Here is a 12,623-nt window from a genome sequence, read left to right on the forward strand (position 1 = left end):
GCGCTCCGCGGTCCCCACGCCCCGCACAGCCGACCTGTAGCACCCTGGACCCCGGGCTGGGCGGGGCGCTGTCGAGGCGGGACTCCGCGGGAAGGCGGCGGAAGCTCCGCCCCTCGCCTTTCCAGGCCACGCCCTACCGCGCCTGGCCACGTACGACCAATCACAGGGCGCGTTGCTTGGCTGTGCGGCGCGGGCTGGGCCTATAGAGCGGCGCGTTTTTAGGTTGCGGCTTCGCAGGCCGCACCCAGTTCGAGCGGCCCGAGCTAAACGCCGAGGACTGAGGGGGGCGGAGAGGTGGAGAGCTCGGACCGTGTGCGCGCGGCGGACAAGGGGGCGGAGCCCGAGCCGGAGCCGGAGCCAGAGCCGGAGTCGCGGCGGTGGAGGCGACTGCATTCGGACTTGGGGGTCCCGCGCGCGCGGCCCGCGATTCGCCCCTGAGGTGAGGCCCGCGCGCGAGGGCGGCCGCGGCGGCGGGGCCCGGAGCTCCAGGCCGGGCGGCGGGGTCTGCGGCCTGCTGAACGGGCGGAGGGCCGGGGCGCTGGCCGGACTGGTCCCGCCCGTCGACCTGGCCCCGTGCGGGAGCCGAGGCTGGGCGAGCCCGTCTGCACACGCGCGCTCGGTCCTGGGCCGCGGGCTGGGGTCGGGGGTCCCCGGGGCTCCGGCCGCCCCTCCGTGCGCAGAGGCGGGCGGGCAGCCGCATCCCGCCCGTCGGCCTTGGTGGTTTGTTTTGTTTTTTAAACGACGGCTTTGCGGAAAAAGAGAAAAGCGGGCTCTGCGCGCACTCGGTCGTGAGAGGTCGTCCTGGAACTTGGAGCTCCTTCGTTCCTTCTCCCTCCCTCCCTCCTTCCTTCCTTCCTTTTTTCCCTCCCTCCTTATTTCCTTCTTCCTTCCCTTCCCTTCCCTTCCCTTCCCTTCCCCTTTCCTCCTTTCCTCCTTTCTTCCTTTCCTCCTTCCTTCATTCCTTTTCCCTCCTTCCTTCTCTGTTTCGGGGAGGCGTTCGGGGGCCTCGGCCTCGGACATTTGATTCCGACTCTTGTCATTCCTGCCGGGTTGCTCGGTGGTTTGCGCTCCCTCGGTGCGTGCGCGCGCGCCCTCCTGAAATAAGCATGTGGGTTCATCCGACGGGGCTGCAGGTGGGGCCGTGTGGTTTCGTGCTTCCACGACCCGGAGCAGGTGTCACGTCCCCCAGACGCCCGAAAGCCTGGCTGCTGCTGGGCATGCACGGAGCTGGCAGGTGGTGGCACGAGGGTCCGCGTCGCGTGTGAGCGCCGATGGCAGCCTTGATGGGGTGGGGTGGGGGTATAGGAGGTCGGCCGGCTGCACGTCCGGGGGCCCCCGCGAGCAGGAGCAGGAGACGGGCGGAGGAGGCGGTCTGCCCGCCCCGGGCCCCAGGCCCAGGGCGCAGGGCGGACCGGGCCAACGTGAATTATGTGGCGGGGTTTGTAGAAAGATTAGTCAGGCAAATGCCAGCGACGTGCATGTACATTACTACCTTTTCTTTTTTTCCTGTACATGCTTTTTTAAAATCCTCAATCTTTAAAATATTTTTTTTCTTTTTAAACTTGATTTTAGAGAGATCGGAAGGGGGGGGGGAGAGAGAAGCATTGATTGATTTGTTGTTCCACTTAGTTGTGCATTCCTCTGCTTCCTCCCCCATCCTGCAGCCTTGACCTTTGAGGATGGCCAGCTGAGCTAACCGGCCAGGGCCCAGTACAATTTTTGGGTTTTTAAAAAAGATTTTATTTATTGATTTTATAGAGAGGAAGGGGCGAGGGAGACAAGAAATATCAACTCATAAGTTGCTTCACCTTAGTTGTCGCATGTGCTTTGCAAGCCCAGGGGTTCCAGCCAGCAGCTGCTCCAGGTTGGTGCTCTATCCACTGCACTACCCCAGACCAGGTCCCAGCCAAATTGTTTTTAAAGGAAGTGAATGGTTTCGGCATTCGGAACCACTTTCCCTGGTTTGATGTGGTTACAGCAGGACAGATGGTGTGATTTGTTTTCCTCGCTGTGGGTGTAGGTCTGACATGAATCAGAGTGCTACTCAGGGCTAGTTTTCCTTCTGAAATGCAACTTATAGGGCTGTTTTTCTCCTTTGACTGTTTGACATTATGTGATACTGATGAGGTTTACCTTGGTGGTGGTGTTGTTTCTGTTTTATTGATTTTTACCATAAAAGCTATTTCTTTAGATGGTTATTAGTTTTTAGTTAATTCAAGTACTGATACACATACTTACACTGAAAAACTCAAGTACCTAATGAGTGTCAAAATTTTCTTGTCTCAATTTCTTTTTTTTAAATTTTTATCTTTTATTTTTTAATTTTTTTATTTATTCATTTTAGAAAGTGGAGAGAGAGGGAGAGAGAGACAGAGAGAGACAGAGAGAGAGAAGTGGGGGAGGAGCTTTAAGTAACAACTCCCATATGTGCCTTGACCAGACAAGCCCAGGGTTTCGAACCGGCGACCTCAGCATTTCCATGTTGACGCTTTATCCACTGTACCACCACAGGTCAGGCTCAATTTCTTTTTTTAATAAATAAATTTTTATTAATGTTAATGGGGTGACATCAATAAATCAGGGTACATATATTCAAAGAAAACATGTCCAGGTTATCTTGTCATTCAATTATGTTGCATACCCATCACCCAAAGTCAGATTGTCCTCCATCACCTTCTATCTAGTTTTCTTTGTGCCTCTCCCCCTCCCCCTTGTCTCAATTTCTTAATAGTTTGATGGTTAATTTTAAGACTTTTATTATGTGAAACTTTAAACTGACTTTATTTTTACATGTTTCATTTGTCTCTCGCACACACAGAGAATAGAATGAGCCCTCAGTACTCTCATCCAGCCTCAGCAGTTAACACCTCACTAATCTTGCTGTATCTGCAGCCCTAAACCCAGGTGTCATTTCAGCTGTTGAATATTCCAGTATGTGTATCTGCATACATCTCTTTAAAGAGATAAACACAAATACCACTATTACAGAATTCCTATTACCTTCAGATATCCAACCAGTGTTAAATCTTTTTTTTTCTTCTGAAGCTGGAAACCGGGAGAGACAGTCAGACAGACTCCCGCATGCGCCCAACCGGGATCCGGATCCACCCAGCACGCCCACCAGGGGGCGATGCTCTGCCCCTCCGGGGCGTTGCTCTGCCGCTACCAGAGCCACTCTAGCGCCTGGGGCAGAGGCCAAGGAGCCATCCCCAGCGCCCGGGCCATCTTTGCTCCAATGGAGCCTTGGCTGCGGGAGGGGAATAGAGAGACAGAGAGGAAGGAAGGGGGGGATGGAGAAGCAGATGGGCGCTTCTCCTATGTGCCCTGGCCGGGAATTGAACCCGGGTCCCCCGCATGCCAGGCCGACGCTCTACCGCTGAGCCAACCGGCCTGGGCAAAATCTTTTTTGTCTCAAGTTTGAATCAGGATCCAAATGTTCATATGTTGTGACTTGCTCTACTCTAAGTTCTCCCTCCATCTTTTCTTATCTCTTGTAATTTTGTTGCTGAAACTTTATGGTTTGTCTCTTGGAGTTACACACAGTCTGGATATTATTCTATATGGTCATTTCACTACACAGAATTTACTATACATTTTTATTTATTTATTTATTTATTTATTTATTTATTTATTTATTTATTTTCATTTTTCTGAAGCTGGAAACGGGGAGAGACAGTCAGACTCCCGCATGCGCCCGACCGGGATCCACCCGGCACGCCCACCAGGGGGCGACGCTCTGCCCACCAGGGGGCGATGCTCTGCCCATCCTGGGCGTCGCCATATTGCTACCAGAGCCGCTCTAGCGCCTGGGGCAGAGGCCACGGAGCCATCCCCAGAGCCCGGGCCATCTTTGCTCCAATGGAGCCTTGGCTGCGGGAGGGGAAGAGAGAGACAGAGAGGAAAGTGCGGCGGAGGGGTGGAGAAGCAAATGAGCGCTTCTCCTGTGTGCCCTGGCTGGGAATCGAACCCGGGTCCTCCGCACGCTAGGCCGACGCTCTACCACTGAGCCAACCGGCCAGGGCCTACTATACATTTTTAGTTAGATCTAAAGGTGTAATCAGATTCAGGGTTGATTTATTTTGGCAAGAAGACTTTATAGATGAGTAGACTTCTTATTAGCAGCCCTTGGTGCTCAAGGTTACAGCCATTATTTCTTTACTTGTTGAAAATGTGGATACTTTATTTTTAAAGATTTTATTTATTGATTTTATAGAGGGAGAGGAGAGAGAGAAGTGTGGGGAACTGTGAGAAGGATCAACTCATAGTTGCTTCAGTTTAGTTGTTCATTGATTGCTTGTCCTTTGTGCCTGGACTGGGCAAGCCCAAGGTTTCAAACCAGTGACCTCAGCATGCCAGGTGAATGCTCTATCCTAGGCGTGGCCAACAGTTTTTGCCCTCGGGCCAGATTAGAAAGAAAAATTTTTTCACGGGCAGGACGAAATATTAAAATTAAAAAATGTTAAATACGCCTGACCAGGTGGTGGCGTAGTGGATAGAGCGTCGGACTGGGATGCGGAGGTCCCAGGTTCGAGACCCCGGGGTTGCCAGCTTGAGTGTGGGCTCATCTGGGTTGAGCAAAAAGCTCACCAGCTTGGACCCAGGGTCGCTGGCTTGAGCAGGGGGTCACTCGGTCTCCTGAAGGCCCGCGGTCAAGGCACATATGAGAGGGCAGTCAATGAACAACTAAGGTCTCGCAAGGAGAAACTGATGGTTGATGCTTCTCATCTCTCTCCGTTCCTGTGTGTCTATCCCTCTCTCTGACTCTCTCTCTCTCTTTGTTAAAAAAAAAAAAAAAATGTTAAATACAAAAACAATTCGTTTAAGTAAACAAAATTTTATGTAATTTGTTTATGAATAAATGTGAGTGAAAAAATTTAATATACAATTTATTTTAATAAAAATATAATTACATACTGTGTAAATGTCAAACTGTATCACAATCAATTGAAACAATATTTAATTAATAGAATGATCTTGAAGGGGTTATTTCGCAAATAAAACAATTATTTCGTTTTACAAACGGCCTGGACACGTTTTCAGTTATAAACTGCAGCTATTATCTGTGCTACAGTTCCACTTGACCACAAAAATAACGAATTGTTTGACCTTGGGTGCGTTCTGGCAAACTCTGCCTAAAAGAATGTGGTTTTGCCCTGGCCGATTGGCTCAGTGGTAGAGCGTCGGCCTGGCGTGCAGGAGTCCCGGGTTCGATTCCCGGCCAGGGCACATAGGAGAAGCGCCCATCTGCTTCTCCACCCCTCCCCTTCTCCTTCCTCTCTGTCTCTCTCTTCCTCTCCCGCAGCCGAGGTTCCATTGGAGCAAAAGATGGCCCAGGTGCTGGGGATGGCTCCTTGGCCTCTGCCCCAGACGCTAGAGTGGCTCTGGTCGTGACAGAGCGACGCCCCGGATGGGCAGAGCATCGCCCCCTGGTGGGCGTGCCGGGTGGATCCCAGTCGGGCGCATGTGGGAGTCTGTCTGACTGCCTCCCCATTTCCAGCTTCAGAAAAATACAAAAAAAAAAAAAAAATTAAAAATAAATAAAAGAATGTGGTTTTCACATTGCTGCTAAACGTCAAACAGTTCATATCGAGTACAGACGAGTATAAGAGTTGTAAATCTTTATAATGGAATTTAAAAAAAAAAATAAAGAAGTATCACGAATCCATTCAACCAATTATTGGAAGTTAACCCTAGATTAGTCACACGCGGAATTCTTTTCTGCGTATCACTATCTTCTTAAATATCTCAATTTCCAATAATCAAAGATGCTTCTGCTTCTGAGTAGCTGAGATTGTAAAGCAGTGGAGAATATTAAAAATTTAATCGCAGAGAGTTGTGTGTATGTTTGTGTCATTGTGAACTCATGGTGAATTTAAGCATATTTGATAGGGTTCAATCCATTGTTGATATTATCCTTATTGATGCTCAGATTATCCCATCTTTGTCCAGTAGGACTCTGTTCACATTGGCTCTTAAGTCCGTTAGACACAACTCTGATAGTCTGAGTGCTCTTTCTGGTATGACAGACTGCACCAGGCTCCTCTTGTACATGTGCAGTCCCAGCCCTGAAATCATCCGTTTCTCTAAATGAAAAATTGTATTTAGTAACCACAGTCTGGGCGCTGGGGTTGATTGTTCATTGTCACTAGGTTGATCATTGTTTCCCAGTCTTTTCTTTTTACTTAAGATTTTTTTTTTATTGATTTTTAGAAAGAGGGGAGAGAGAAAGAGAAGGGTGAGGGGAGGAGTGGGTCTTTATGTGCCTTGATGGGGCAAGCTCGGGGTTTTCGAACAGAGTAGTACCTCAGCATTCCAGGTTGACGCTTTATCCACAGCTCCACAGCCCCACTGGGTCAGGCTGTTTCCTTGTGTTTTTTGTTTTTGTTTTTTCATTGCGCGTTGCAACACCTTAGTTGTTCATTGATTGCTTTCTCATATGTGCTTTGACCGCGGGTCCTCAGCAGACTGAGCAACCCCTTGCTGGAGCCAGTGACCTTGGGTTCAAGCTGGTGAGCTTTGCTCAAACCAGATGAGCCTGCGCTCAAGCTGGCGACCTTGGGGTCTTGAACCTGGGTCCTCTACATCCCAGTCCGACGCTCTATCCACTGCGCCACCGCCTGGTCAGGCTCTTTGTGTTTTTTTTGGTATACTTATTAGGGATATGTAGTCAAATTACTGTGCTAACGTCACTTAGAATTGTTGTTCTGTGATTTTGCCACTACAGTACTGTACTGGATGTGTACTTTGGTTCGATGGATTTTATTTTGCTTTCAGTATTTAGCGATTGCTTTTTTAAAATTTAATTTTGGTTTCTAAGTATGTAAAGTATGAAAAGCCTTATAAAAGCCAGCATGTAAACAAGGTATATCCCATTACACCTTTGCAACCAGCAATCTACTCTCTATCTATGAGTACAGATTTGGTTTCTGGGTTTTTGTTTTAAGATTCCAGCCTGACCTGTAGTGGTGCAGTGGGATCAAGTGTTGACCTGGAACGTTGAGGTCACCAGTTTGAAATCCTGGGCTTGCCTGGTCAAGGCACATATGGGAGTTGATGCTTTCTGCTCCTCACCATCTCTCTCTCCCACCTTCCCTCCCCCCATTCCCTTCCTGAAATGAATAAATAAAATCTTAAAAAATAAAAAAGATTCCACAATCACCCTGACGGGATAGCTCAGTTGGTTAGAGCTTCCTCCTAAAGCACAGAGGTTGCTGGTTTGATTGCTCTTCGGTCAAGGCACAAACAGGAACAGATTGATGTTCCTGTCTCACTCTCTCCCTTCTTCTCTGCTAAAATCAATCAATCAATCAAGATTTAACATGTCAATGAGATCAGAGCGTATTAGTCTTTCTTTGTCTGGCTTATTTCACTTAGCATAACGCCTTTAAGGTTCATCATGTCACAAATGGAAGGATTTCCATTTTTATGGATGAATAATATTTCTTGTGTGTTTGTGTTACACCTTTTTTTTAAAGATTATATTTATTGATTTTTTAAAAAAAATTTATTTATTGCCTGGCCTGTAGTGGTGCAGTGGATAAAGCTTCGACCTGAAACACTGAGGTCACCAGTTCAAAAACTTGGGCTTTCCTGGTCAAGGCACATATGGGAGTTGATGCTTCCTGCTCCTCCCCACTTCTCTCTCTCTCCCTCTCTCCCCTCTAAAATGAATAAATAAATATATATAAATATATATATATATATATACTTTTTTTTTTTTACAGAGAGAGAGTCAGAGAGAGGGATGGATAGGGACAGACAGACAGGAACAGAGAGGTGAGAAGCATCATCAGTTTTTTGTTGCGACACCATAGTTGTTCATTGATTGCTTTCTCATATGTGCTGTGACCGCGGGCCTTCAGCAGACCGAGTAACCCCTTGCTCGAGCCAGCAACCTTGGGTCCAAGCTGGTGAGCTTTTTGCTCAAACCAGATGAGCCCGTGCTCAAGCTGGCGACCTCGGGGTCTCGAACCTGGGTTCTCCGCATCCCAGTCTGACGCTCCATCCACTGCGCCACCGCCTGGTCAGGCTTTATTTGTTGATAATAGAGAGAGAGGACAAAGGGGTGGGGGAGTGGGAAGCATCAACTCCCAGTAGTTGCTTTCCATATGTACTGGTTTTCTATGTGCTAGTTTTCATACGTGCAGTTGTTTTTCATATGTGCTGGTTTTTGAACTGGTGACCTCATCAGAGGGGGAGAGAGAGAGAGAGAGAGAGAGAGAGATTTGTTGTTCCACTTATTTATGCATTCATTGATTGATTCTGGTGCCCTGACCAGGGATTGAACCTACAACCTTGGCATATGGGGATGATGCTCTAGCCAAGGGAACTACCCAGCCAAGGCACATTTTTCTTTTAAACAGCTGCCATTTCTGAGGGAAAAAATAATCTAATTCAGTGCTTTTCAACATCACAGCAGTTAACTCTTGTGTGAAGTAGCATGAAATTTCTGGTGGACCGGTGGTTGAAAACCACTGATCTAATTCCTGTTGACACAGTATGTTCATTATTATTAATCAAATTGTTAACATCACATGTTAGTAATCTTTTTTTCTATCATTACAGATACTTATTCTCTTACTCATTATTTATGTATTCGCTGAACTCTGAGTGGTTAAGCTTTAAAGTCTTAAATATTGGGCCTGTAGATTCTGAGTGTGTGAAAAACAGGACCTTGAGCTGTCGTCATTGATGCTGTCTTGCCAACATCAGCTTGTCAGTTGTGCCTTCAGAATACATCCTAACTCAGTCCTAATAGTCCATCTCCACACTCACTGAAGGGCTCCCGCAACCATCATCTCTCCCTGGGACTGTCACAGCATCCTCCTGCTGGCCTCCAGGTCCTTATTTCCACCTATTCTCCACCTGTCGGCCAGGGCGATTTACGTAAATTATAAACCAGGCCGTGTTCTGCCTAGCTAACACCTTTTGAAGACTGATGAAGTTGTTGCCTTTAGGGAACTGAGTGGCTGTTGAACTGGGTGGGAGACTTACTTTTCACTACAGAGCCTTTTATACCTTTCACATTTTGATATATGTATCTGGATTATGTACTCAGGATAAAATAAGTGATATTACAAACAAATGAAGAAAACCTTGTGACTTCCCATTATACTTAGAACAAAATCCAAACTTCTTATGGTTTCCAAGCTCACTTTCTACCATTCTTCAGCTTCCTCATTGTTGCTGCATCTACAGGGGTCTTCCTGAAATGGGTCTAGCTCTTTTCCAGTTCAAGGATTTCTGTGTGATCCCCCTGCCTAGAATAAATACTTTTCCCCAGTCTGCGTGACCAGCTCCTTCTCATCTTTTAGGTCCCTACTCAGATGCCTCCCTAACTTCCTTCTTACAATAGGTTTTCTATGTTATTCCCTAACTCAGATACTTACGTCCTGCTATTCTAATGACTTATTTATCTGTTGACCCTTGTTTCCTCTTCCACAAGAATGAATGATTCTCCACGGAGGCAGAGAGTATGTTTATCCACTATTGAAGCCAGTCCCTCTATGTTCTAGCTAGAATGGGTGACATGACTAGACCATGTCACTTCCCTGTTCAGAGTTTTCCACTGATTCTCCATGGCACCCAGATGCTGAGCTTCTGGCCTAGGCTCTCAGGCTTTGGCCTCTTCCCATATCTTCAGCTCTACATCTCTTACCCTCTTGGTTTTGCTCACAACAGGTGCCCAGTAAGTATTTGTAGAATAAATGAATGACTTAAAAGCATTCTCTTTAAGTCTTGTGAAATTGTCACATTCTTGGGAAAGTGATAGCTAAATACACAGGTCATAAACCTTCAGGGAAGGCTACATAAGAAGGTGGAATTTAAACTTACCATTGAAAGCTAAGTACAGTGGATAAAGAGAACAGCTGTCATTTTGTGAAGGAGAAACGGAAGTTCTTTTAGACTAAAATTTTTTATTTTTTTTTATTTTTTATTTATTCATTTTTAGAGAGGAGAGAGACAGAGAGAGAGGAGAGAGAGACAGAGAGAGAGAAGGGGGGAGGAGCTGGAAGCATCAACTCCCATATGTGCCTTGACCAGGCAAGCCCAGGGTTTTGAACCGGCAACCTCAGCGTTTCCAGGTTGATGCTTTATCCACTGCGCCACCACAGGTCAGGCAATGTTTTATTTTTAAAAAATGACCAGATTCTCTCTGTTACATTCGTCTAAGGCTCACTCTTGACGCTTGTCTTGGTCACGTGACACATTTATCCGTCCCATCCTAAAGTCCGGTCCGTGAAACTAGTCTGTGGCCCAAAAAAGGTTGGGGACCACTGGGTTAGAGCATGGTCTTGAAACACAAAGGTTGCAGGTTTGACTCCTGGTCAGGGCATACAGGGGCAACGAGTGTGTATACAGTGAGTGCACAACTAAGTGGAACAACACAGGAATGGTTCTCTCCCTCTCTTTTACCCCTCCCTCCCTCTCTCTATCTCTCAAAAATCATCCAATTAGGCCCTGGCCGGTTGGCTCAGTGGTAGAGCATCAGCCTGGCGTGCAGGAGTCCTGGGTTCGATTCCCAGCCAGGGCACACAGGAGAAGCGCCCATCTGCTTCTCCACCCCTCCCCTTCTCCTTCCTCTCTGTCTCTCTCTTCCCCTCCTGCAGCCAAGGCTCCATTGGAGCAGATTTGGCCCGGGCGCTGAGGATGGCTCTGTGGCGTCTGCCTCAGGTGCTAGAATGGCTCTGGTTGCAACAGAGTGACACCCCAGATGGGCAGAGCATCGCCCCCTGGTGGGCATGCCGAGTGGGTCCCAGTCGGGCGCATGCGGGAGTCTGACTGCCTCCCCGTTTCCAACTTCAGAAAAAAATACAAAAAAAAAAATCAACCAATTAAAAGTTTGTTGCATTGGTGAGTTAATTTTTTTTTAAATTTTATTGATTTTTAGAGAATGGGGGGGGGGAGAAGGGGGGAGCAGGAAGCATCAACTCGTAGTAATTGCTTGTTGTATGTGCCTCGACCAGGCAAACTCAGGGTTTCAAACTGGTGACCTCAGCGTTCCAGGTCAGTGTTCTATTCAGTGCACCACAGGTTAGGCAATGAATTAATTTTTTTTTTTCTATTTTTCTGAAGCTAGAAACGGGGGAGAGACAGTCAGACAGACTCCCGCATGCGCCCGACCGGGATCCACCCAGCACGTCCACCAGGGGGCAACGCTCTGCCGCGACCAGAGCCACTCTAGCGCGTAGGGTAGAGGCCAAGGAGCCATCCCCAGCGCCCGGGCCATCTTTGCTCCAATGGAGCCTTGGCTGCGGGAGGGGAAGAGAGAGACAGAGAGGAAGGGGGGGGGGGTGGAGAAGCAGATGGGCGCTTCTCCTGTGTGCCCTGGCCGATAATCGAACCCGGGACTTCTGCACGCCAGGCCGATGCTCTACCACTGAGCCAACCGGCCAGGGCCTGAATTAATTTTTGAGTGAATTCTTTGAAGTTTATTTTGTTTTGTTTTCAGTTAATTTTTTAAAAGCTTAGTTACGAGAAATAGTGTTCATGGCAATTTATTAAATTCCTTAAAGCAGGAGTTGGCAAACTTTCTGTAAAGGGCCAGTTAATTATGTTAGGGTTTGAGGGCTGACTGCTCTCTGTTGCAAATGCTCTGTTTGCTCTGGTTGCATGAAAGCAGCCATAGACGATCTGTTAATGAATGAGAAAGACTGTTCTTAAAAAAATGTTATTTATGGATGCTGAAGTTTGAGTTGATTTTCATGCCTATCATATTATTATTAATGTTTCATATATTCTTTTTAAAAAACTTTGTTTTTTCTTCTATTTTCAAGTTAGAGGAGGAGATAGACTCCCACATGTGCCCGGACTAGGATCCACCCGGCAACCTCGCTCTGGGATGGATGCTCTGTGCATCTGGGGCCATGTTTGCAACTGAGCTATTTTTAGTGTCTGAGGCAGAGGCTCCATGGAGCCATCCTCAAGTGGCTGGGCCCCATGCGCTGGAACCAACGGAGCCATGGTTGCAGGAGGATAAGGGGGGAGAGAGGGGTGGAGAAGCAGATGGTCACTTCTCTGTGCCCTGACCAGAATCAAACCTGGGATATCTACATGCCGGGCCAACGCTCTACCACTCAGTCAACCAGCCAGGCCTATTAATGTTTATTTTATTGATTTTAGAGAGAGAGGAAGGGAGAGAGAGACAGGAATATCAATCTGTTCCTGTTTGTCCCCTGACCGGGGATTGAACTAGCAACCTGTGTGCTTTGGAACAATGCTGTGACTGATGGAACTATCTGGCCACAGCATTTTCTAAACCTTTCTTTTTTGAGAGAGAGAGACAGGAAGGGGGAGAGATAAGAAGCATCAACTCGTAGTTGTGGCATTTTAGTTGTTCATTGATTGCTTCTCATATTAGTGCCTTGACTAGGAGGCACCAACCAAGCCAGTGACCCCTTGCTCAAGCCAGCAACCTTTGGGCTGAAGCCAGCAACCATGGGATCATATTTGTGATCCCACGCTAAAGCCAGATGAGCCAGCCCTCAAGCTGGCGAACTCGGGGTTTTGAACTTGGGTCCTCAGCATCCCAGGCTGACGCTCTATCCACTATGCCACTGCCTGGTCAGACTGCATGTTTTAAATCTTTAAAAACCAATCTTAGCTTGTGGTACTTATAAAAA

The 12,623-nt window shown here is 47.5% G+C and overlaps 1 protein-coding gene across 10 annotated transcripts in view; it reads left to right on the forward strand.

Moving 5' to 3' along the window:
* The first annotated feature begins 237 nt into the window (after window positions 1-237).
* Window positions 238-12,623, forward strand: part of ADD1 (adducin 1) — a 98,246-nt gene continuing 85,860 nt past the window's right edge. For 4 of the 10 annotated variants that reach the window (XM_066386837.1, XM_066386846.1, XM_066386848.1 and 1 more), the window contains exon 1: window positions 238-439. The gene's annotated coding sequence lies outside the window, so the exon portion shown is untranslated. The remainder of the gene's footprint in view (window positions 440-12,623) is intronic. The other 6 variants (XM_066386843.1, XM_066386844.1, XM_066386849.1 and 3 more) reach the window with 2 other exon arrangements.

The sequence above is a fragment of the Saccopteryx leptura genome, chromosome 5 (genome assembly GCF_036850995.1).
Source record: "Saccopteryx leptura isolate mSacLep1 chromosome 5, mSacLep1_pri_phased_curated, whole genome shotgun sequence".
In the NCBI taxonomy this organism is placed as follows: domain Eukaryota; kingdom Metazoa; phylum Chordata; class Mammalia; order Chiroptera; family Emballonuridae; genus Saccopteryx; species Saccopteryx leptura.